General features: G+C 45.3%; 2 long non-coding RNA genes across 2 annotated transcripts in view; one reads left to right on the top strand and one right to left on the bottom strand.

Moving 5' to 3' along the window:
• Positions 1–26967, top strand: part of LOC130356352 (uncharacterized) — a 291928-nt gene that overhangs the window by 234260 nt on the left and 30701 nt on the right. The gene's annotated exons all lie outside the window — the stretch shown is intronic.
• Positions 184–25160, bottom strand: LOC130356353 (uncharacterized). Its single transcript, XR_008888862.1, has 6 exons — positions 24537–25160; positions 24402–24429; positions 2290–2486; positions 1926–2056; positions 1634–1788; positions 184–446 (listed from the first exon to the last, which is right to left on the bottom strand). It is a non-coding gene; the product is annotated as an uncharacterized LOC130356353 (long non-coding RNA).

Below are 26967 nucleotides of genomic sequence, written 5' to 3'. Positions count from 1 at the left end.
ATGAGCCCTCATACCACCCCATACGTGGAAAAATAAAAAAGTTATAGGGGTCAGAAGGTATAAATTACATAAGTAGGGTATCACTTTAATCATATGGACCTACAGAATAAAGAGAAGGTGCCATTTTTACCGAAAAATTTACTGTGTAGAAACGGAAGCCCCCAAAATTTACAAAATGGCGTTTTTTCGTTAATTTTGTCGCACAATGATTTTTTTTCCATTTCGCCGTGGATTTTTGAGTAAAATGACTGATGTCATTACAAAGTAGCTGTAGCAAACATAGAAGAAAAGGAGGATATGGAGCACTCATACTGCGACTCTTTTGCGGGGGCTGGTGGCTGATAGATGATCTCAGTCCTGGTCTTTCATGGCGGGGAGGCAGCAGGTGTAATGAGGGGAGACTCAGACGCCGGCAAAGTAATGATACTGTCAACATGAAAAGGATTCTTCAATGCGGAATGGATCATCAAAGAAAAAAGGGGGAAAGAGAAAGAGAGGTAAGTATTAAAGCAATAAAAGAATAAAAAACAATTCAACTTACCAAGAGGAGGGTTGTAAACACAAGACCAAGAGCATAAGATTTAACCAAGGTACATAAGCAAGATAGTGGATATAGGCACAAAATATGGCTTAAGATGAAAGAAATGTCACAAAGCTGGCGTGGTCATTAAACCCATTTGGTTGTAAATTTTTTAGCCTGTAAATCCACTTTGTTTCAAGTTGTGCCGGTTTTGTTTTTCAGTTGTCACCTCTGATGCCCACAAAGATAAGGTTCATGCTCCTCACCTTCAGACAACTCGGATCACTGTTGTGAGCCGTGTTAGGCTGGGTTCACACTACGTTTTGTCCCATACGGGAGCGCATACGGCAGGGGGGTGCTAAAACCTTGCGCTCCCGTATGTCATTCATTTCAATGAGCCGGCCGGAGTGAAACGTTCGGTCCGGTCGGCTTATTTTACAACCGGACCTAAAACCGTGGTTGACCACAGTTTTAGGTCCGGTTGTAAAAGCGCATAAGGCCGACCGGACCGAACGTTTCACTCCGGCCGGCTCATTGAAATGAATGACATATGGGAGCGCATACGGTGACATACGGGAGCGCGAGGTTTTAGCTCCCCCCTGCCCTATGCGCTCCCATATGGAAAAAAACGTAGTGTGAACCCAGCCTTAAATCAGCTTTGTTTCTGGCTGCTGTGAATCCCAGGACATGTTCTCTGGTTTTTTTCTTCAATTCACGGGTGGTCATGCCTACATAAACAAGACCACAGGGGCAGGTAGCATGGTATATAACCCCAAACGTGTTGCATAAAATGGTATGTCAAATTTCAAAGAAGCGTGTCCGGTCAATTAGTGAACCTAGAATCAGAACAGATATTAGGACAGGCTACGCATTTACCACATGGGCGAGAGCCCCATTTTAGTTTCCCCGCTCCAAAAAAGTTTGTGTTTTTTTTACCCCTATGGTGACTCTGCACTAACATGTCACTAAGATTCACACTCCTCCTGAATTTTATAGATGATTGTTTGGGAAGGTATAATCTCAGAATGGGATCAGCCAGTAAGATGTTCCAATTTTTAGACAAAATCTCCTTAACTTGGGTACCTGTGCATGGTAAGAAGATATAAATCTTACCTGATCGTCTTTATTGCTTTTCATTCTGGGTTGTAGTAGACTTCTCCTGCTGGTATGCTTGGCCCTCAGGTATGAATGGCGGATCCAACTGTCTTTATATCCTCTTTCAGAAAATCTTTTCCAAAGTTCAATAGCACCGCTCTCAAATGCTTCATCTGTTGAGCAGATACTTTTAAGTCTTAGGAATTGACCAACAGGAATACCCTTAATTAGATTTTGGGTGTGCGATGACTGTGCGTGTAATAAGGAATTGGTGGCCGTGGGCTTGCAGAAGAGGTCAGATTGTACATACCTCTGTTGGTTCATCTCAAAGAGTTGTCCAAAAAAATCCATGTGGTGCCTTCCTGCTTTGTAGGTGATTCTAATATTCTGCTCATTAGTGTTCAAATTCATCATGAATGTCTGCAACTCCTCCAGCGATCCCTTCCAAACCAAAATTACATCGTCAATATACCGAGCCCACATCTGTACTTTCTCAATTCCGGGGAGGGGGTCCGTCAGGAATATTGATCTTTACCATGCCCCTAAGAATAAATTTGCATATGATGGCACACATGCCGCACCCATCGCAGTTCCCTGCATTTGAAAGTAGTACACTTTAAACAGAAAGAAGTTGTGAGTCAACGCAAAATTGAGGAGTTCGAGAACAAACTCACCTATATCCTTTTAAATTTCGGACATCCTCAGGAAATCACCCACAGCCTGAAGTCCATCTTGGTGATGGATAGATGTATACTAGGACTCCACGTCGCTTGTCACGATCCACATGTCATCATCTAATTGGATGTCTTCTAATCTTCGTAGGGCATCAGTGGTGTCTTTGATGTAGGATGACAAGGTCTCCACCAGAGGTCTAAGAACATAATCAATTAACTTCCAGATGGGTTCACACATATCAATTATCAAACAGCTCTAAGCTGTTCGATAATTGATAATTTCCCCCTATTATCAATGTCTTAAATCAATATTTTTGTTCCTGTTACATCTAGGGAGAAGATCTTTCACCTATTCGTACCTTTTGATAATTGTTCACATTCTGAAAAACTAGCCATCAAACAGCTTCAAGCCATGTCTGATGTAGTAATTAAGCCCTCAGATGAAGGGGGAAATGTAGTTCTGTGGCCTCTTGATTTGTATGAAAAAGAAAGCTACAGACAGTTGAAAGACATAACTTACATAGTTACATAGTTAGTACGGTCGAAAAAAGACATATGTCCATCAAGTTCAATCAGGGAATTAAAGGGTAGGGGTGTGGCGCGATATTGGGGAAGGGATGGGATTTTATATTTCTTCATAAGCATTAATGTTATTTTGTTCCAGGAATGTATCTAATCCTGTTTTAAAGCTGCTAATTTTTCCTGCTGTGACCAGTTCCTGAGGTAGACTGTTCCATAAGTTCACAGTTCTCATGGTAAAGAAGGCGTGTCGCCCCTTGAGGCTAAACTTTTTCTTCTCCAGACGGAGGGAGTGCGCCCTCGTCCTTTGGGGGGGTTTAACCTGGAACAGTTTTTCTCCATATTTTTTGTATGGGCCATTAATATACTTATATACGTTTATCATATCCCCCCTTAAACGTCTCTTCTCAAGACTAAACAATTGTAACTCCTTTAATCGCTCCACATAGCTAAGATGTTCCATGCCCCATATTAGTTTAGTCACGCGTCTCTGCACCCTTTCCAGCTCCACAGTGTCCCTTTTATGGACAGGTGACCAAAACTGAACAGCATATTCCAGGTGAGGCCGTACCAATGCTCTATGAAGGGGGAGTATTATGTCCCAGTCCCTCGAGTCCATGCCTCTTTTTATACATTACAATATCCTGCCGGCTTTTGAAGCAGCAGCCTGACATTGCATGCTATTCTGTAGTCTGTGATCTACAAGTACACCCAGATCCTTCTCTACCAGTGACTCTGCCAGTTTAATCCCCCCTAAGACATACGACGCATGCAGGTTATTAGTACCCAGATGCATAACTTTACATTTATCCACATTGAACCTCATTTGCCAAGAGGATGCCCAGACACAGTCTATCCAAGTCATCTTGTAACCTATACACCTCCTCTATAGACTGTACCGTGCTACAAAGCTTGGTGTCATCTGCAAAGATAGAAACAGAGCTGTTAATGCCATCCTCTATATCATTGATAAATAAATTAAACAACAGCGGTCCCAGTACAGAACCTTGGGGTACACCAATAATTACCGGGGACCAATCAGAGTACGAATCATTGACCACCACTCTCTGGGTACGATCCATGAGCCAGTGTTCAATCCAGTTACAAACTAAAGTTTCCAAGCCCAAAGACCTTAACTTACCTGTCAGACGTCTATGAGGGACAGTATCAAACGCTTTAGCAAAATCCAGAAACACTATATCCACAGCCATTCCTCTGTCAAGGCTTCTACTCACCTCTTCATAAAAGCAAATTAGATTGGTTTGACAACTTCTATCCTTAGTAAACCTATGCTGGCTATCACTTATAATGCTATTATCCCCTATGTATTCCTGTATGTAATCCCTTATACGTCCTTCAAACTATTTACCCACAATGCACGTTAAACTTATCGGTCTATAGTTTCCTGGGGAAGACCTAGAGCCCTTTTTGAAGATTGGCACCACATTCGCCTTGCACCAGTCCCTTGGCACAATACCAGACACCAGTGAATCTCTAAATATCATGAACAGGGGTATAGATATTACTGAACTTACCTCTCTAAGAACTCTTGGGTGCAATCCATCTGGCCCTGGAGATTTACTTACATTTATATTACTTAACTTACCTTGTACCATCTCTACATTAAGCCAGTTCAGTACATTACATGATGTGTTACCAGCACTGACCTGGCCAATGTCAGCTCCTTTTTCCATAGTGTATACAGAACTAAAGAACCCATTCAGTAGCTCCGCTTTCTCTTGATCGCCCGTGACAACCTCCCCATCATCATTATTTAGGGGTCCTACATGCTCTGTCCTTGGTTTTTTTGCATTTATGTATCTAAAAAAATATTTAGGATTAGTTTTGCTTTCTTTGGCCACCTGTCTCTCATTTTGAATTTTTGCTGTTTTTATTACATTTTTACAGATTTTATTAAGCTCCTTGTACTGTTTAAATGTTATAGCTGACCCATCAGATTTGTATTTTTTTGAAGGCTATTTTTTGTTGTTTATTGCTCTTTTAACATCATTTGTCAGCCATGTAGGATTTAGTTTTAATCATTTATATTTGTTCCCCTTTGGTATATATTTAGCTGTATAGTTATTTAGAGTTGATTTAAAGATGTCCCATTTACCTTCTGTATCAGTATTTGAGAACACCTCCCCCCAGTCTATGTCCTATAGTGCAGCCCTCAGCCCAGGGAAGTTTGCCTTTTTAAAGTTATATGTTTTTGCCTTCCCCGTCTGTCTTTGTTTTCTACATTTTAAGTCAAAAGTAACTATATTGTGCTCGCTATTACCAAGGTTTTCCCTCACAGTTACATTACCAACCAGCTCTGCGTTGTTGGAAATGATCAGATCCAACAAGGCATCACTTCTTGTTGAGTCCTCCACAAACTGGCCCATAAAATTATCCTGCAATAAATTTAGGAATTGTCGCCCCTTTGTAGTTTTAGCCAATGGGTTGACCTTCAACCCTTTAAGCAAATTTCAGGGGGAACTCTTGTCTATATTATTGCAGGCAACCAACAAAGGTGTTATAACTTCCCAACAACAGACATATCTGATGATTGACATTCCCAGAATTGCTACTCTATATCTACTCCCCAAAGTACATAAACAAGCTGCAACCCCACCAGGTAGGCCCATTGTGTCCGGGCGTAACAATATGTGTGACCGTATCTGCAAGTTAATTGATTATGTTCTTAGACCCCTGGTGGAGACCCTGCCGTGCTACATCAAAGACACCAATGATGCCCTATGAATATTAGAAGACATCCAACTCGAACTTCTCAATTTTGCCATGACTCACAACTGCTTTGTGTTTAAAGAAGTGTACTACTTACAAATGCAGGGAGCTGTGATCGGCGTGGCATGTGCGCCATCGTATGCAAATTTATTTTTAGGGGCATGGGAAAAATCAATATTCCTGACAGACCCCCTCCCTGGTATTGAGAAAGTAAAAATGTGGGCTCCTCCGCTGGAGGAGTTGCAGACATTCATGATGACTTTGAACACTAATGAGCAGAATATTAGACTCATCTACAAAGCAGGAAAGAACCACACAGATTTTTCTGATATCTCCTTTGAGGTGGAACAACAGGGATATGTCAAATCTGACCTCTTCTGCAAGCCCACGGCCACCAATTCCTTATTACCCGCACAGTCATCGCACACCCAAAATCTAATTAAGGGTATTCCTGTTGGTCAATCCCAAAGACATAAAAGTATCTGCTCAACAAATGAAGCATTTGAGAGCGGTGCTATTGAACTTTGGAAAAGATTTTCTAAATGAGGATATAAAGACAGTTGGATCAGCAGTGCATACCTGAGGGCCAAACATACCAGCAGGAGACATCTACTACAACTGAGAATTAAAAGCAATAAAGACAATCAGGTAAGATGTATTTCTTCTTACCATGCACAGGTTCCCCAAGTTAAGGAGATTTTGTCTAAAAATAGGAACATCTTACTGGCTGATCCAATTCTGAGATTATACCTTCCAAAATAACCATCTATGACATTCAGGAGGCGTGCGAATCATAGGGACGTGTTGGTGCAGAGTCACCATAGGGGTAAAAAACCCACAAACTGTTTTTGGAGTAGGGAAACCGAAATGGGACTGTCACCCATGTGGTAAATGCGTGGCCTGTTTTAATACCTATTCTGATTCTACCTTCACTAATTTTGACGGGAACCGCTCCTTTGAAATTAGACATACCATCTCAAGCAACACGTTTGGGGTTATATACCATGCTACTTGCCCCTGTGATCGTGTTTATGTAGGCATGACCACCCGTGAATTGAAGAAAAGAACCAGAGAACATGTCCTGGGAATCGCAGCAGCCAGAAACGAAGCTGATCTAACACGGATCACAACGTTTCCCCGACACTTCAAGACCCACCATGACAGCGATCTGAGTGGTCTGCAGGTGAGGGGCATTGACCGCATCAGGGGTGGCAACTGACAAACAAAACTAGCACAACTTGAAACCAAGTGGATTTACAAGCTAAAAACTTTACAACCAAATGGGTTGAATGATCACGCCATCTTTGTGCAATTTTTTTGATCTTTTGGCCATATTTTGTGCCTATGTTCATTATCTTGCTTATGTACCTTGGTTAAATCCTATGCTCTTAGTCTTGTGTTTACAACCCTCCTCTTGGTGGGTTGATTTGTTTTTATTGTTTTAATACTTACCTCTTTTTCTCTTTCCCCCTTTTTTCTTTGATTTTAGATCCATCAGCTGTTTCCACATTGAACAATCCGGTGTGTTTCCTCTCATCTCCTTTTCATGTTGACATTATCATTACTTTGCCATGCATGTTGCCTGATGCCATTCTTTATTTTTGTGATTTCTATGATCTTAGCTTACTATACTTTTTACCTGCCTACCTGGTTTATCTACACCTGTATATTTATACCATATGAATTAGTATATTACCCTAGTAGGCCCCCATGTTCACACTAGCCTCCTTAGCTCTACTCATCACTTGGCATTTTTGCTGCTACATGAATGAGGCAATACATTTTTCAGCACTTATGCACTTTTCTTATGTATACATTCATTTTTCCCAGTTTTGTCTGTCACCTTACATTTTTGCTGCTATAAGAGAATAGCATTTTTCAGCACTTGATTAAGAGCGCCATGTATTTCTATGTGCATTATGTCCATAATTATTCCTTTGATAAATTATTTTTCATATTATGACATCTTGTGGTACTATTGCACTACTGGCACTTCTGCACTTTATTCACATCAACGTATTGATTTATTCATTCATTCACACATTTTTGCCACATTCTTTAATAATCCAATAATATATTGTCTCTGACCATTTTTGTGTCAACATATAATTTAATTATTTCACTATAATTTTCACTATTTTCATTTTATAATTTAACATTTTAATACACTGTAGTCCACATTTTTCATATACTTTGTTTTTTTCACACTCATACATTTTCATTTTCTGTTTTGCCTATTCACATTTTTATTATTGTAATACACGTTCACACAGTTTAGCAGTCCTATTCCTTTATATTCCCACACACGATCATACACTTTTCCCATTCACTTTTTTCACTCTCTTTGGTGGTGGTTTGCACTTGTTTTTTTGCACACACACACACCTTGTTTTATTGGCTTGCCACTTTTTTTCACTGGGTGTTCTATGTTTCATGTATGTCTGTCCTTTGTCCATGTCTTTAGGTCGCTCTTGGTAACCCCTGGGAGGCCTAGGTACAATATGGTTTAGGCTTTATATAGGTGCACCTTTTACCCGCTTCACTTTCCAATCATGGGTTAATTTCCCATTGATTGGATGTACTGCAGGCATATCTCCCAACAGCCTCTGATACGGAGCCGATCTTGACCCTGCCCTGCTCACTGACGGAGTTGCTACGTACAATGTGACCTTACCCCGGTCGTGTGATTCTATCAGGTGACTGCTTTGGGCGTTCCCCACCCCTCTACGCTCAGCCCGGGCTCCGGCTTAGGAACTTGCTTTCTCCATCTGGACCTATTGTTTTTCTTGTAATCCATGTATTTATGTGCCATCCTTACGCTCTCCATTCATCTGTACTTGTCATCCTCACTGCCTGTATTTTAAATCACTTGCGCTCATATTCGCTTTCTTAGTTAGCTCTTTAAAATATTTCTATTTTTGCTTTAGCATTAGCTGGTATTCTATTGTGACAGAAACACTGGAGAGAATAAATACGTTTTTACTCATGAAAATGGTTAAAAATTATGAAAAATTGACTGTAACTTGCATTTGACCAGCATAAATGGAAAGTTTTCACAAGCAAAACCTACTTGATCAACTTTACCACAGGCATAAACATACAAAGTTCAGAAGGGGGCGTGGCCTGCTATGCACGCCATCTAGCTGCTTTTTCTGTGAGCTCCGTGACTGCACGAGAGAGAGAGAGGACCACAATATCTGAATGATGGTGCGGAGGATGAAACTAAAAGGCCCCAAAGGCGTGGGAAGCTCCCGGGCTCCCCCGGCACCGATCTCAAATTATTTTACCCCTCTGGCCGGGCTCCAGGACTCCATGGACGCAGTCCCCCCAGGGCCGCCGCCATCTTCAGCTCCCTCACAGCAGCGTGAAGCCCCGCCCACCGTCAGTGGCACCTCACAGCAGGCGCCATCTCGGTCCTCAGGCGCAGGAGACTGGAAGAAGCGGCGGGGACACCAGGCCTCCGGTGAGTGTGCGGGCCCGGAGGAAATACCCCCTGTCCCGCTGCTGATTGATTGTGCTTACCTGCCCCAGCAGCTCCATCCCCACGGGGCGCCCCTCTGCTGCCGGAACCGCCGGGAGCTGCGGAGGCCGCTCTGCACACGCCACTGCAGCCCCGACCGTATCAGCCCTCAGCTCCCCTCTCCAGTACAGGACCGGACACCACCTGGGCTGCTGAGCCCCTGCCCACGCCACCTGCGACAAAGGGAGTGCGGTGGCCCCTTCAGCTGTCTGGGGTCCCCATCCTGGCTGGGGACATCACCACGGCAATGGCGGACTGTCCTGGATCGCAGGGATCCCCCCTGCTCTACTCTGCTGTGGCAGCCCCCTCATCACCTCCCCCCTGGGCCCACTTTCCCGGGCCCCTGAGGGGGTGCATCCTCCTCCCTCACCGGCCCCCTCCTGGTCCTCCTCAGGGGGTAGCCCTTGGCCCCTGCAGACCCCGGCTGATGACTTTGGGACTGAGACTGTGGTGCCCTGCCCCCCACAGCTCTCGCAGAGGCCCCCACAACTGCCCGCTCCTGCACCTGTCCTGGACCCTACCCCACCAAGCTCTGCTGCGGCCCAAATACTGCAATCCCACCCTGAGCTCCAGGCGTTGTCATCTTTTTTACCTACAAAGGCTGATATTGTGGCCCTCAGGGAGGACTTGCGTTCTGCCTGGAGACGGGACCTCCAGGAGGTGCAGTCTGAGGTGCAAACCCTCTCAGCAACAGTTGGGACTCTGGAATCCTTTTGATCTGACACCCAGGAATCTATTGCTGAGCTTAGGGCTGCAGTCTCTAAACAAGCGGTTAATCAGAAGCTATTGCACTCTCATATGGACGATCAGGAAAACTGAAACCGTCACAACAATATCAGACTGCGGGGTCTCCCAGAGGCGACTCGAACTGATGGTCTTCTGCCTACGTTAACAGACATCTTCAATTCTATCCTGGGCCGTCCGGCTCAGTCCCCAATTGCTATTGACCGGGCACACAGAGCTCTCCGTCCTCCCAGCTCAGACCCTGCTATGCCGCGCGACGTTATCTGTCGCATTCACTATTTTTCTGAGAAAGAAGAGATTATGCAAAAGGCCCGACAGCTCAGGGACATTGACTTTGATGGGGCTAAGCTGCAGCTCTTTCCGGATTTATCAAGACACACGCTTCGCCTGCGGGCAGCCCTGAAGCCCCTCCTGCATGAACTGCAATCCCGCCACATTGTGTACCGCTGGGGCTTTCCGTTTGCCTTGCATGCTCATCACCAGGACAAGTCTGCTACCTTGCGCACCCTGGAGGACCTCCCCCATTTTCTCCGGGTGTTTGATCTCCCTCCTGTGTCACTCCCGGGATGGGTGGAACTGTCTGCTGACCCCTTCTCCTCCCTCCTCCCGCCCCAGCCTAGGCTGCGCTCCTCCCAATCTGAGAGGTTCTCCCCGCGGCCCCAGCGCTCTCGACGCCGCCATCGCACCAGATCTGGCTCTGTGGGAGGCCGGGAGGTTTCCGAGAGGGTTGATTGCTGTCTACCTGTGCTTTGATGTTATGATAATGCCTGTGTATAGTGCTATTTACGCTGTCTCACTGGGTTTTTTCTTTTTTGTTATTTTTATTTTTCTGTTTTCCTCTATTTTAGGTGCGGGTGACACAGGCCCATGTGGCCGAGCTGTAGCTATTGCCTGGTTGTTTCCCTCCCGTACATGCCCTCCCCTCTGCTGCCTCTCTCTCTCCTTTTTTTTGCTACCCTCTCTCCCCGTGCCGGTCACTGGGGCTCCTCTCTCTTTTCTGGCGTTTTCCTTCCTGTTGTGATGCTTCTGTCTCCACATTGCCCCCAATAGGTTGAGGCAGGATTACTCACTGCCTGTGCTTAGCCTCGTGCTATATATTTAGTCCAATTTTGCAGCCGTTTGTTGAGCTGCTGTTTTTGTCCTGGTTTTTCTACCTGTTCTCCCCCTGAGTGTTCTCTTTGTCGTTGATTCTCCCTCCCCTCTGCCGTACTTGTTTTCCCTTTCTCTTTCCCCTCCTTGTTTATCCCTTCTCTCCTTCTCCGGTGTTGTGTATTTCTTGTCCCCCGTCTGTGTGGTCCTCTGATCCTGTCCCTTCTCTCCCCTGACCCTTGTCCCCGCTCTCTGCCGACTCCTCGCTCTCTCCGTTGGGTATAGCTGGTCTGGGCCATGTCGTCCCTTAAAATTGCCTCCCTGAATGTCCAGGGCTTCAACCTCCCTGAGAAGAGAGCGAAGATTCTTTATTCTATGCACAAGCAGAGGGCTATGGTGGTCTGCCTTCAGGAGACGCACCTCCTCCGGGATCATGCTGCAGTGCTTCGAAACCGCTATTATCCTACGTGGTACCAGAGTAATGACCCTAGTCAGAAGGTTAAGGGTGTAGCCATATTGTTCCACAAGTCTCTATCGTTGCAGGTGTTGGACTCCAAGGTGGGGGAGGGGGTCCGTTATGTTTTTGTTACCTGCTCCATTCAAGGCAGGACTTACACGATTGCCAATGTGTATGCCCCGAATAGTGGCCAGCTGTCCTTCCTGAGTACAGTGTTGGATGACCTGACCGTGTTCTCCCAGGGGGTGTTGATGGTTTGCGGGGATTTTAATGTCTCTCTGTTTCCTTCCTTAGACTGTTCCTCGGGGACCTCTGTCATGTCTCATGCTCAGCTAAATAGGATTCGACAACTTCTCTACTCTATGCAACTGACGGACCCATGGAGACTAGCTCATCCAGACACACGTGACTACACTTTCTATTCTCACGCCCGTAAAGGATACACTAGGCCGGACTATATCTTTGTTAGTCACTGCCTTCTCCCTCAGGTACTGTCCTCCTCCATTGGTTCCATTGTTTTCTTGGACCATGCACCGGTTTTCTGTGACATATCACTGCCGAATGGTCCGAGGAGAGACTTTATCGCTGTGTCTGGCTGATCTGAGGGCAGCGATTGCTAATTTTACTCTGGATCATGCCAGCGATCCCACATCCCCTCAGTGCCGTTGGGAAACCCTGAAATGTGTGCTTAGAGGCGTACTTATTAAACATGGTTCCCGTCTTAAGCGGGAGGCATCCCAGAAGTTGCCAGACTCAACTAAATTCTTTGGAGTCTCGGCATAAATCCTCTCCCTCGGAGGAGGTCTACAGTGAGTTACTTGCGGTCCGGAGGGAGATACAGGTGCGGATAGATAAACAACATAACAGATACCGTCAGATTTGCTCTAGTGTGTACTATGAATGGGGTAATAAGGCGAGTAGGATGCTAGCTAGGGCACTGCGGGATAAAAGGGCGGCCCTCCATGTCCCCTCCATTAAGTCGTCCTCAGACTCCCTGGTCCACCTGACCTCCCAGATCTTAGACTGTTTCTGTTCCTATTACACTGACCTTTATAATCTGGACTCTCAGACCCCTGCCTCGGGTGACCCCCCTCCAGCTCTCTTAGAATACCTGCGGAGGACCAAGCTGACCACCCTCCCTCCCCCCCCAGTCACTTCTTGATCTGGAGCGCCCTTTTGGACTGGAGGAGGTAATGAAGACTGTTAAGTCCATGCCGTCCGGCAAAGCTCCTGGCCCTGATGGCTATACCTCGAAGTTTTACAAACTTCTTATTACAGCGTTGTCTCCGTGCCTCCTTGGGGCCTTTAATGCGGTTTCAGATGCCTCTCCTTTCCCTCAATCTTTTCTACAGGCCTTTATTACGGTCATCCCTAAAGAAGGCAAGGACCCCAACCTTTGTCAGAGTTATAGACCGATCTCCCTCATAAATGATGATCCTAAATTGTACGCAAAGCTCTTGGCTGAGCGTTTGTCCCCCTTGCTGGGGGCCCTCGTCCACCCGGACCAGGTGGGATTTGTACCTACCAGAGAAGCTCGAGATAATACCTTGAAGACTTTCTCTTTGATGCATCATGCCCAGGTCTCTCGCATTCCTTGTATTTTACTATACCTGGATGCCGAGATGGCCTTTGACAGGGTGGCTTGGGGCTTCCTGCGAGGGGTCCTTTCTAATTTGGGCTTGGGCCCTTTGATGCTACCATGTATTTTTGCACTATACACAAGTCCTCAGGCTAGGGTACGCATTAACGGGTCCCTGTCTACCCCGATAGATATACGTAATGGTACTAGGCAGGGCTGCCCCCTGTCCCCTCTTCTCTATGTGTTAGCTATGGAACATTTACTCCAGGCAATCAGACTGAGTACGGAGGTGAGGGGTGTCAAGGTCTGTGGCGAGGAGGTTAAATGTGCAGCTTTCGTGGATGACCTCTTAATATACCTCTTGTCCCCTGAGTCCAGTCTCCCGGCCCTCCTATCGCTCATCTCTGATTATGGTCAGTTTAGTAACTTCAAGTTGAACCTGACGAAAAGTGTAGCCTTGAATGTCTCCCTTGGCCCGATAGGGGTCTCGGCCCTTAAAAGTAGATATCAGTTTAAATGGGCTACTTCCTCTATCACATACCTAGGGGTTCAGGTCCCCAATGATCTCACCCGTACATATGACTTGAACTTTAGCCCCTTACTCTCCTCTTTCTCCTCTGACCTGACTAAATGGGACAGACGTGACTTTTCTTGGATTGGGAGGGTCAACATTATCAAAATGAATCTTTTGCCTCGTCTTCTCTATCTCTTTCAAAGTGGAAATCTGCCCAACCCCCGACAGTTTCTGACTGGGTCCGTGAAGTAATCTATATACATGGGATGGAGGAGTGCATGGCGGAAACGGCGTCCAAATCTGAGCGGTTTTTGCTGCGATGGATGCCGTGGTCTGCGTTTTTGAACTCCCCCGCCTGCAGTGCCCTGCACCTGTCCCCTTGAGGTGGGGTCCTGTGGACGCACTTTTTGGGAACTGGTTGGACGCCCCTGGCTCTGGTGGTCCCTCTCCACGGTAGAGTTCCTCTCCCTTTCCCCGGGTTCCCCCTCCCTCTTTCCCCCTGTGTGTCCTTCTTTGTCCCCCCTTTTCCTTTTCTTCCCCTCTCCGTCTCTCTTTTCTTCGGTTTGTGTTGTTTAGTCTCCCCTTCTTGTTGTTGTTTTTGTTTGATTTAGCTGATATGTTACGGGCTTATAGTGTCTTTCCCTGCCCATATTCCGCCTACTGATCATTTATTGTTTACCCGGCTTGATTATGCTGGTTTACTTGCTCTCCTGTTTCTTATTCTTATTATTATTTTCTGCATTGGCTGCTACACGTCCCTTTATTGTCTACGGGATGACTGGGGGAAGTAGCTCCCGGGACTCCTCATACGCCTATTTGCTGCCTTTATTTGTATTTCCTGAATGTCAATGTATTGCTGCCATCTCATGCAGAATTGTTTATATATGCTTTCCTGTCAGAGGTTGTATATCTTGGCGGATGACGTTTCTAATGTTTTTGTATTAAACTCTTGTAATAAACTCTTTTTGAATAAACTCTTTTTGAATTCGAAAAAAACATACAAAGTTCATTTTTTTATGCAATTTTAGTGCGTGTTTAATGAAAACCAATATCATTAAAAAAAACTTGCATTTTCTGTAACATAGTTTAGTATTTTTGGCACAAATTGTGGCACATGTTTATATTTTTGGAATGATTTAAAAATAATGATTACCGTATATACTCGAGCATAAGCCGAGTTTTTCAGCACGATTTTTCGTGCTGAAAACACCCCCCTCGGCTTATACTCGAGTGAACTCTCCACCCGCAGTGGTCTCAAAACTACAACTCCCAGCAAGCCCGGGCAGCCATCGGCTGTCCGGGCTTTCTGGGAGTTGTAGTTTTGAAACCCCCGGAGGTCCGCAGGTTGAAGACCACTGCGGCCTTCGACATCATCCAGTCCCCTCTCACCCCCTTTAGTTCTGTACAGTACTCGCCTCCGCTCGGCACTGGTCCGGTGCTGCAGGACTGTCCGGAGAGGAGGTCGTCCGGTGGGATAGTGGTTCAGGGCTGCTATCTTCACCGGGGAGGCCTCTTCTAAGCGCTTCGGGCCCGGCCCCAGAATAGTCGCGTTGCCTTGATGACAACGCAGAGGTACGTTCATTACCAACGTACTTCTGCGTCATCGTCAAGGCAACGCCTCTATTCTGGGCCCGAAGCGCGGAGAAGAGGCGCCCCCGGTGAAGATAGCAGCCCGGATGATGACAAGAGGATGATGAAGGGGGGGTGTGGGATGATGACAAGAGGATGATGAAGGGGGGGTGTGGGATGATGAAGGGGGGTGGGGATGATGATGTATTTCCCACCCTAGGCTTATACTCGAGTCAATAACTTTTCCTGGGATTTTGGGTTGAAATTAGGGGCCTCGGCTTATACTCGTGTCGGCTTATACTCGAGTATATACGGTAGTATTGTTCAAGAACAAATTTTCAAAAATGCACAAACTTTTATATGCTCTTTGCAAAGATATTACATGTAATAGTGTCCTCATTGGTAAAGGCATTGGACAAGTAATGTCTTTCTCTGATTGGAGTCTTTCTCCTTTCTTTTCCATTTGGCTCAGAACGCCAACATCAACTTCTTTTCTGCAGAATTGGTGGACAAACATTTTAAGCTCCTTATTTTTCCAGCATCCTCAGCATCTTTATACTAACACCCCAACTATAGTACACCAAATGAAACTAATGCCCCCATAAAGTAGACCCCCCATTGAGTAGGCAGATAGGCCTACTCAATGCCCCCTTTGCACTATTCTTCCCTATATTAGGTAGGTACTCCCAGAAATAAGCCCTCTTTACTCCAAAATCTCATCCCCATTAAATAGGCATCTGGCAGGAGGGCTAGTAGGAGGGACAGTAAGGTATACGACTTGAGGAGTAGCAGAAGGGACAATGAGGCATAGGACATGAGGGGTTCTGGAAGAACAGTGAGGTACCTGACTAGAGGGGTAGCTGGAAGTGAAGTAGGTATCTGACTGAAGGAGTAGAAGGAAAGAAAGGGAAATATCTCCCTGGAGGGGTGGGGAGCAGTGAAACAGACTGTATCTCAGTGCAGAATATGCTCTTTACACCAGCTTCCTGTTGACTATTCTCTTCTTGCTTCTACTGCTATTGGCTGGCAGTGCCGATTGCCTAACCCCTGTTATCCCCTATCCTGTGTCAGACCCTGCAATGACTCATGGTCCTGGGTGTGCACTGGAGGGGTGGACGCGTATGGTGTTAGGGGGTGTTTGGGGGGACCACTTTGCCTACCTCTGAAGCCTTTCTGCAGTGCTGAGCTCTTGTACCATCCATGCTGAGCAGCAGCTCTTTTTTTTTTTTTTTCAGGTTATCCCAGAATCGGAGGAGAGTGGGGGAAAATGACAAAAAGTTTTATTTTTTTATTGGTGACTTGCCAGAGTGCCCTACCTATTCACCCCGGTTGTATGCCAAACTCAAAGGTGCTGTCCAGGAAAATCATTTTTTATATATTTTGCTGGAAGAGTGTTAAACATAAAGCACCTATACTTACCTTCTCCTTCTCCGATTCTCCGACAGCTCTGAAAGCATAAAACCCCCAGTCTGACGTGACAAAAAACAAAACGACACGCCAACACATCCGTGCTCAAACAGCCACGGGCCTTATTCATTTCAGACTAGAGACCAGCTTACTATGCTTGCTCTATTCAAATGAATGGGTATTTTTCAATGTATCCATGCCTCAGAGGCATAAATCATGGTGGAAAGCCTCTGAGAAAGTAGGAAAAAAAACTATTCTGCAATTTTTGTGGGGTCATTCACTATGCAGTAAAACTGTCATGTTAGCTTTACTTTGCATGTAGTGGGGTTTATATAGTTTTATATAGTTTTTTTGTGTTTTACAATTCTGCAATTTTATATAACTTGTATATTTTTCTGTCTATCGGGTTATGTATTTGTTTTTGTTGTTTTTATTGCCACTATTCTGTAGAAGATAAGAAACTTATTGTTTTTTATTTCATTTTTTAAAGGAAGGGATGTGACAAAAAAATCTGTAATTTTGGTATTCTGTACCTTTCATTCACAGCATTCAGCGCATTGGATCAATATTGCTACTTATTAATAGTTTTGCACATGGCAATTCCGATTATGCTTACTATATCATATTATTATTTGATTTTGAAATATGAAAAAAGGGTGATTAATATTTTTTAACTTTATTTATAAAAAAATTTTTTTATATCACCACCACTATCCTGGTTGCCATGGTATTCAATTGTCACCCAAGGACTGTGTTGCTGAGGTGCTGATCACAGCCCTAATAGAACCATCATCTATCAAATAACTGTCCATATTTCGCAGTCCCTGTAGACTTTGCATATAGTACGGTCACCATGCTAATGATGTTTTGCCTTAGCTGGCACCATAAAGTGTAAGCCTTGTCAGTAAGGTACATTTAACAGAGACAGATGCCTGAGAAAGATAGCTTTGAGTTAGTAGTGAGTTGAGGGCAGTCCCCACAAGGGAGACTGTGATAAATATGTAATGGGATTGAACTGGGGTAGAGGGTGAACCCCTTAAAAGGTAAGTAAAGATCACAACCTCCCCAAAAGAAATAACACAGCAGTAAATACCAGGATACAGACACCTATACTCCTTACTTCTTGATTTCAAGTTTACTTTCAAAAAGGACTGGCAGTTCTAATATAAAGTATACATTACTCAAAAGTTTGATGTTTACAAGTTTTTCTTTTAATAACAGTTCAAACAACATGGCTGGTGTTTGGCTACTGTCTTACTCTATCTTCTCAGGCGGCATGGTAGTTACAACTATTCCTCATTCTGCACACTCTAATGCCCTGCTTAGTTTATCTGGACATACTCTGTTTACTTGATATATACAGTGATGATTCAGTATGGTCTGTCTTCAGCATCTTTTTTTTTTTTTAAATCAGCTGATGCCAGATTTGTAAATTACTTCTATTAAAAAATCTTAATCATCCTTCCAGTACTTATTAGCTGCTCTATACTACAGAGGAAATTATTTTCTTTTTGGATTTCTTTTCTATCATGACCACAGTGCTCTCTGCTGACACCTCTGTCTATATCAAGAACTGTCCAGAGCAGGAGAAAATCCCCATAGCAAACATATGCTGCTCTAGACCATTCCTGACACGGACAGAGGTGTCAGCAGAGAGCACTGTGGACAAGACAAAAAAGAAATTCAAAAAGAAAAGAATTTCCTCTGTAGTATACAGCCGCTAATAAGCACTGGAAGGATTAAGAATTTTTAATAGAAGTAATTTACTAATCTGTTTAACTTTCTGGCACCAGTTGATAAAAAAAAAAAAAAAAATTCCACCGGAGTACCCCTTTAACCTGAGCCTACAGATTACAATACTAGAGAATTGTGTAAATAGATGGCATTGATAAAGGACAGTTCACTTGTGTTATAATAAGTTTGTCTATTTATGAACAGAGAACATTTTACAACTGCACAGTCTTTTTTTTTTTTTTCTTCAGTAACGCTGATTATTTTTAGCACACAAAAATCTCAGCTTGGTCTGAGCTGCAGTAAGCCTCCTGGTTAATGAACTGTGACAAATGTTAGAAAATTAACAAGCTTCTTAAATTTGACAAAGCTGCCAGAATGCATGGTGCTGGCCCCCTAGCTTTGTCTTTATACTTGAGTACTTTTAAAAAATTCGAAAGGTGGCATTTTAGGTAGAACAATAACGAGAGGATAACTTGTTCTCCTCTGCACTACAGACCCTGCTAACTGTATACAATGATTTGATTACTGGCATTAGATCTGTCTTCCGTAGTTCGTTTTATCATGGTGGTTATGAAAACATACTTCATAACAGTGAAAAAAGAATTATAAGTTAATGAAAAATATCTGTCCACTATAGAATCTGTTTACTATCATAAGGGATCAGCTAATTTTTAGACACAGTGGGGGTCATATTCAAAACCCTTTACATCAAAAATTTTGCGTTTTGCACCGTTTACATCAGATATTCAAAGGGATTTACATGAGAATTGTTACGCCTAGCGCTCCGGGTCCCCGCTCCTCCCCGGAGCGCGTACGGCGTCTCTCTCTCCGCAGCGCCCCGGTCGGTCCCGCTGACCGGGAGCGCTGCACTGTCATGGCCGTCGGGTATGCGATTCGCACAGCGGGACGCGCCCGCTCGCGAATCGCATCCCAGGTCACTTACCCGTTCCCGTCCCCTGCTGTCATGTGCTGGCGCGCGCGGCTCCGCTCTCTAGGGCGCGCGCGCGCCAGCTCCCTGAGACTTAAAGGGCCAGTGCACCAATGATTGGTGCCTGGCCCAATTAGCTTAATTGGCTTCCACCTGGTCCCTGACTATATCTGACCTCCTCCCATGCACTCCCTTGCCGGATCTTGTTGCCCTTGTGCCTAGTGAAAGCGTTTTGTGTGTCCAAAGCCTGTGTACCAGAACTTCTGCTATCCACCCTGACTACGAACCTTGCTGCCTGCCCCGACCTTCTGCTACGTCCGACCTTGCTTCTGTCTACTCCCTTGTACCGCGCCTATCTTCAGCAGCCAGAGAGGTTGAGCCGTTGCTAGTGGATACGACCTGGTCACTACCGCCGCAGCAAGACCATCCCGCTTTGCGGCGGGCTCTGGTGAAAACCTGTAGTGACTTAGAACCGGTCCACTAGCACGGTCCACGCCAATCCCTCTCTGGCACAGAGGATCCACCTCCTGCCAGCCGGCATCGTGACAGTAGATCCGGCCATGGATCCCGCTGATGTCCCTCTGCCTTATATCTCTGATCTCACCACGGTGGTCGCCCAGCAATCCCGACAGATCGCCCATCTAACCCACCAGCTGTCGGAAGTGTCCACCATTGTGCAGCAACTTCAGTCGCAACTTCAGCAGCAATCATCTCCTCCGCCAGCTCCTGCACCCCTTCCGCAGCGAGTGGCCACTCCTAGCCTCCGCCTGTCCTTGCCGGACAAATTTAATGGGGACTCTAAGTTTTGCCGTGGCTTCCTTTCACAATGTTCCCTGCACTTGGAGATGATGTCGGACCAGTTTCCTACTGAAAGGTCTAAGGTGGCTTTCATAGTCAGCCTTCTGTCTGGAAAAGCCCTGTCATGGGCCACACCGCTCTGGGACCGCAATGACCCCGTCACTGCCTCTGTACACTCCTTCTTCTCGGAAATTCGAAGTGTCTTTGAGGAACCTGCCCGAGCCTCTTCTGCTGAGACTGCCCTGCTGAACCTGGTCCAGGGTAATTCTTCCGTTGGCGAGTACGCCATACAATTCCGTACTCTTGCTTCTGAACTTTCCTGGAATAATGAGGCCCTCTGCGCGACCTTTAAAAAAGGCCTATCCAGCAACATTAAAGATGTTCTGGCCGCACGAGAAACTCCTGCTAACCTGCATGAACTCATTCATCTAGCCACTCGCATTGACATGCGTTTTTCTGAGAGGCATCAAGAGCTCCGCCAGGAAAAAGACTTAGATCTCTGGACACCTCTCCCACAGTCTCCATTGCAATCTGCGCCTAGGCCTCCCGCCGAGGAGGCCATGCAAGTGGATCGGTCTCGCCTGACCCTGGAAGAGAGGAATCGCCGTAAGGAAGAGAATCTTTGTCTGTACTGTGCCAGTACCGAACATTTTTTGGTGGATTGCCCTATCCGTCCTCCACGTCTGGGAAACGCACGCTCGCACCCAGCTCTCGTGGGTGTGGCGTCTCTTGATGCTAAGTCGGCTTCTCCACGTCTCACGGTGCCTGTACGGATTTCTTCTTCAGCCAGCTCTTCCCTCTCAGCCGTGGCCTGCCTGGACTCTGGTGCCTCTGGGAATTTTATTCGGGAGTCCTTGGTGAATAAATTCCGCATCCCGGTGACCCGTCTTGTCAAGCCACTCCACATTTCCGCGGTCAACGGAGCCAGGTTGGATTGCACCGTGCGTTTCCGCACGGAGCCCCTCCTAATGTGCATCGGACCTCATCATGAGAAAATTGAGTTTTTGGTCCTCTCCAATTGCACTTCTGAAATTCTCCTTGGACTACCCTGGCTTCAACACCATTCCCCAACCCTGGATTGGTCCTCAGGGGAGATCAAGAGCTGGGGTACCTCTTGCTTCAAGGACTGCCTTAAACCGGTTCCCAGTACTCCCTGCCGTGACCCTGTGGTTCCTCCTGTATCCGGTCTCCCTAAGGTCGTTATGGACTCTGCCCGCCTTAAGAAGTGCCTCTCCCCCCCTCCCAGTCCAGTCAGTCAAGCCTCGGTGCCTCCTCGTGGCCCTCGTCCTGGTGTCACACTGCCCCGTGCCAGGCCTCGCCCTCTGCCCTCCCTCCCCATTCCCACTCCTGCTGTACTGCCTGCCGTTGAGGAATCCCTCCATCCTTTCCCGGTGTCCTCATCCCAGGGGGGGCAGTTACCGGACAAAGAGAAGGGGAGACCTAAGGGGGGGGGGTACTGTTACGCCTAGCGCTCCGGGTCCCCGCTCCTCCCCGGAGCGCGTACGGCGTCTCTCTCTCCGCAGCGCCCCGGTCGGTCCCGCTGACCGGGAGCGCTGCACTGTCATGGCCGTCGGGGATGCGATTCGCACAGCGGGACGCGCCCGCTCGCGAATCGCATCCCAGGTCACTTACCCGTTCCCGTCCCCTGCTGTCATGTGCTGGCGCGCGCGGCTCCGCTCTCTAGGGCGCGCGCGCGCCAGCTCCCTGAGACTTAAAGGGCCAGTGCACCAATGATTGGTGCCTGGCCCAATTAGCTTAATTGGCTTCCACCTGGTCCCTGACTATATCTGACCTCCTCCCATGCACTCCCTTGCCGGATCTTGTTGCCCTTGTGCCTAGTGAAAGCGTTTTGTGTGTCCAAAGCCTGTGTACCAGAACTTCTGCTATCCACCCTGACTACGAACCTTGCTGCCTGCCCCGACCTTCTGCTACGTCCGACCTTGCTTCTGTCTACTCCCTTGTACCGCGCCTATCTTCAGCAGCCAGAGAGGTTGAGCCGTTGCTAGTGGATACGACCTGGTCACTACCGCCGCAGCAAGACCATCCCGCTTTGCGGCGGGCTCTGGTGAAAACCTGTAGTGAGTTAGAACCGGTCCACTAGCACGGTCCACGCCAATCCCTCTCTGGCACAGAGGATCCACCTCCTGCCAGCCGGCATCGTGACAAGAATTATCCACTGCAAAAGTGGGAGTGGCTATGTAAATTTCATGTTTTAAATTATATTTTCAAAGGGAGTCCATTTTACATAAAAAATTTCACAAAATTTTGTTAGTAGAAATCACAAAAATGGTTGTATTTTTTATTTTTGTTTTCATTTTCTTTATTTTTATTTTTTGGAAAAGGTTTTATTTAATCAAATATTGAAAAATAATTAATTATTATTCGAAAATTTTATTTAAAAAACATTTTTTTTTTTCTTTCATGGTCACTTCACCTGAACTCACATTTAAAGGGGTACTCTGGCGCTAAGACATCTTATCCCCTGTCCAAAGGATAGGGGATAAGATGCCTGATTGTGGGGGTCCCCTGTGATCTTGCACGCAGCACCCCATTATAATCAGTCCCCGGAGCATGTTCGCTCCGGGTCTGATTACTGGCGATCACGGGGGCCGGAGCATTGTGATGTCACGGCCCCGCCCCGTGTGATGTCACGCTCCACCCCCTCAATGCAAGCCTATGGGAGGTAGCGTGTCCCAGTGGCGGGACTCCCGCGATCAGGCATCTTATCCCCTATGCTTGGGATAGGGGATGAGATGTCTTAGCGCCGGAGTACCCCTTTAAACCCTAGAAATTTTTTATTTATACAGTTATCGCTTGTCTGGGCACTATTAATCATGGAATATTATGTGAGATGCTTCACCAGAAATTTCCGGAAAAAAAATTGCCAATTTTGGCATGAAAAATACAAAAGTGACCTATGAAAATGTGAGGAGAAAAAGTGTAATTAATATCTCTGGATCAGAAATTACAGTAGTTTTTGAATACCTCCCCCAGTGTTTAATATGTGTGTACTCTTTTAGTTTCAAACAGAGAAATGTATTGAAAAGAACTAGAAACAAAATACAGGGAACTGAGCACAATGTTTTGTACAGTTCTTTAGTTATAACCAGGACAATCATGCAATATACAGAGTTATGGAATAAATATGATAGGATTACATATTTACCACAACACTGAAATATCAGATCTGCTGATCTGCCGTACTCTGGCAAAATGTTTGGTTCAAATCTGTGCTTTACTAATAGCCTAAAACATATGTATACCACTGTCTAATAGCCATAAAATCCCTGTATAACAATGTTAGGTCACCTATGAGTGTAGCTAAGTACTTTTGAGGAGTTTTCAAGGCAATGTTAATTTCAAAGTTGTGGCAACATGTATAGCTATGGTTATATGGATGGTGCCTGGTGATAAATAATAACTTGTTTAAAAACACTTCACTTGCGGATTTTTCATGCTTTTAAGGGTCTATTTACATCTACAGTATCCTGTGCAGATTTAATGCTCAGGATTTGATGCACAGGATTTTATTCTGCAGATTTCAATGTAAACTAAATAGGTAAAAAATGGGGGGCGCTCTCAGAGTGAAATGCAATGCAAAGTCTGTTGCCAGATCTTGCTGGTAGCTCGCCAATTGTGGTTGTGAGCTGTTGGATGAAAGCTGCTGCACTCCGACTGGGTCTGGGCTCTTATGCAAGAGCCAGTGGAGAAACGGGATAGGTAGCTAGGGGCTACAGAAAAGGCCGGTTAATTGGGGAGGCGCTGCTATTTGTATATGAAAGGACGGAGAGAATCAAGCCAGCACAGGTAAAACTAGTTTATTTAGCAAAAAATGTGGACAACGCATTTTGGCACTCTCAAGGTGCCTTCCTCAGGTCAAAAGAGTACAATACTGAAAGATAGTAAAAACGAGGGTATAATAAAGAGACAGGGTAGAGAATAGAGGTACAGTGGATGTACAGTGTGGGATAAGACAAATATGTACGTGATCTAAAATAGTTAAAAGATACAGTAAACTTAAGGGTAAAAAGTATGTGTATCTATGTTTGATTCGTTAAAGTATATATGTAAAATATATATAAAAGTATGTGAGCGTAGCATTTTATTGCTACATGTATAACAGCATTTGTTGGGATAGTGGGTGTATATAGATCACAGCTTGTGATCTCAGCCGAGGGTGGTTGTATGTGTAAACGGTGTTACCAAGGTCCCGGGTGGATCTGAGTGCAGCTCTAGTGTGTGTAAAAAAATGAATATACAATTTCTACGGATAAATCGATTAGTATGTAAAATGTGAGTACACAGTCAATTTATATGCATAAGTCGATATACAGGAGATTTGTAAGAGTAGATCAATAGATAAATAGTGTAATCAATAGATAGCTTTAGTATATGTAAACTATACAGAAGTAATATACAAATAGATCAATAAATGAATACAATTGAAGAGCATAATTAAAGCATATGTAAATTGACAATACAGCATTACAAGAGGGCAGTATAAAATATGGTAAAGGGACTTACCCAACTTCTATATTAGTGGGCAGAGTAACTGAGAAGGGAATAAACAGCAGTCAGATTGGGGAGTGCGGTTAAGAGGGGGGGGGGTAGGTTGGAAGGGAGTAGCGAGTGGTAGATGAGTGAGTTAGGAGGCATTACCTGCTGGAGATCCTGTGTGCAGCGACACTGGCGAGGTCCTGACAGCGTGCTTGCACTGATCGCGCGTATTAATGCGCTCTCAGTGCCGCCACGTCACTTCCGGCTGGTCAGCTGTCAGTGAGTTGCGGCCGGCGAGGAGAGGGGCTGTGTTTGTCTGTGGTAACAGACAAACGTGGGGATGTGTCAGCGCACAAATGCGTGTGCCCGGCACACACGTGTGCCGCACTGGTGCGGAGATGGTCTGTGCTAGTCTGCAGTTACAGACAACCATGGGGGTGGTGACGGCGCACTGTGTGCTTGCGCACAGCTTGTGGATGAATGTGAAGTGCGGCATACAGATGTGTACCGTACTGGGCACTATAAGCCCCAATGTTTGTTGATATTAAAGTTGTTGTCTATAGCTGTGAGGGTCCTAGAAAGTGACCCACCCATATGTGTACTGTACTGGGCACTATAAGCCCCAATGTTTGTTGATATTAAAGTTGTTGTCTATAGCTGTGAGGGTCCTAGAAAGTGACCCACCCATATGTGTACTGTACTGGGCAATATAAGCCCCAATGTTTGTCGGTATTAAAGTAGTTGTCTATGGCTGTGTGGGTCCTTGACAGTGGGTGATGGGATGTGTAAGGGAATGATATGGGGGAGCGAAAGCATATCCCCCCCTCCCACCTTTGCTCCCCCTCCCCCATATCATCGACGACTCACTGACAGCTGGCGTCTGAGGTTGCCCGGCAACCCGGGACCAGCCGGAAGTGACGTGGCTCAGTGCAAGCACGCTGTCAGGACCTCGCCAGCGTCACTGCAGACAGGATCTCCAGCAGGTAATGCCTCCTAACTCGCTCATCTACCACTCGCTACTCCCTTCCAACCTATCAGCCCTCTTAACCGCACTCCCCAATCTGACTGCTGTTTATTCCCTTCTCAGTTACTCTGCCCACTAATATAGAGGTTGGGTAAGTCCCTTTACCGTATTTTATATTGCCCTCTTGTAATGCTGTATTGTCAATTTACATATGCTTTAATTATGCTCTTCAATTGTAATCATTTAATGATCTATTTGTATATTACTTCTGTATAGTTTACATATACTAAAGCTATCTATTGATTACACTATTTATCTATTGATCTACTCTTACAAATCTCCTGTATATCGACTTATCCATATATATTGACTGTGTACTCACATTTTACATTTATCGATTATCTTATCTTATTTACTTATCGATTTATCCGTAGAAATTGTATATTCATTTTTTACACACACTAGAGCTGCACTCTAGAAAAACCATATAGCAATGGGCCCTACCAACAACCACTGTCTAAACATATGCATTGGGTGGCTTGTGGTGTGGAGTTAATCTATATTCACCCACTATCGTAACAAATGCTGTTATACATGTAACAACAAAATGCTAAGCTCACATACTTTTATACATATTTTACATATATATTTTAACGATTCAAACATAGATACACATACTTTTTACCCTTAAGTTTACTGTATCTTTTAACTATTTTAGATCACGTACACATTTGTCTTATCCCACACTGTACATCCACTGTACCCCTATTTTCTACCCTGTCTCTTTATTATACCCTCATTTTTACTATCTTTCAGTATTGTACTCTTCGGACCAGAGGAAGGCACCTTGAGAGTGCCGAAACGCGTTGTCCACATTTTTTGCTAAATAAACTAGTTTTACCTGTGCTGGCTTGATTCTCTCCGTCCTTTCATATACAAATAGCAGTGCCTCCCCAATTAACCGGCCTTTTCTGTAGCCCCTAGCTACCTATCCCAATGTAAACTAAATTACTCAACACAACTTCAAATCCTGCACATGAAATATGCGCAGGATACTGTGCGTGTGAATAGACCGTTGAATAATTAAAAAAATGTCCCCAAATTAGTGTTGATACACACATTTAGACACAGAGGTAAATTGCTTTTCCCTTTTTGGGGGTAGCAACATATTTTATACCTGGTAAGTATGGAAATAGTGGCTTTTTACAAACTGTCATATATCCATATTGGGGTGTAGAAACGGGATTGATGTCCTAGAACCGTCTATGCACTATTTGTTTTAAAATTAGTGTAAACAAAAAAAAAAACCTGTTATGCTTAACTGTTAAATAAAACAGATTTTGCATGGAAAAGATGCAGAATGTTCTCGGCACTGCTACTTGTTATGGAACATTCTTTCTTATTGTTCACAGTCATATCACACTTCTGTGAAATCACACTGTCCACTCTGGAAGCAACACTGATTGACAATCAATTTCACATGCTGTTGTGCAAATGGAACAGACAACAGGTGGAAATTATAGGCAATTAGCAAGGCACCCCCAATAAAGGAGTGGTTCTGGAGGTGGTGACCACAGACCACTTCTCAGTTCCTATGCTTCCTGGCTGATGTTTTGGTCACTTTTGAAT

This window comes from Hyla sarda, chromosome 2, assembly GCF_029499605.1.
Source record: "Hyla sarda isolate aHylSar1 chromosome 2, aHylSar1.hap1, whole genome shotgun sequence".
Lineage (NCBI taxonomy): Eukaryota > Metazoa > Chordata > Amphibia > Anura > Hylidae > Hyla > Hyla sarda.
The sequence above is the reverse complement of the archived record's forward strand: the minus strand, read 5'-3'. Positions and strand labels throughout refer to the sequence as shown.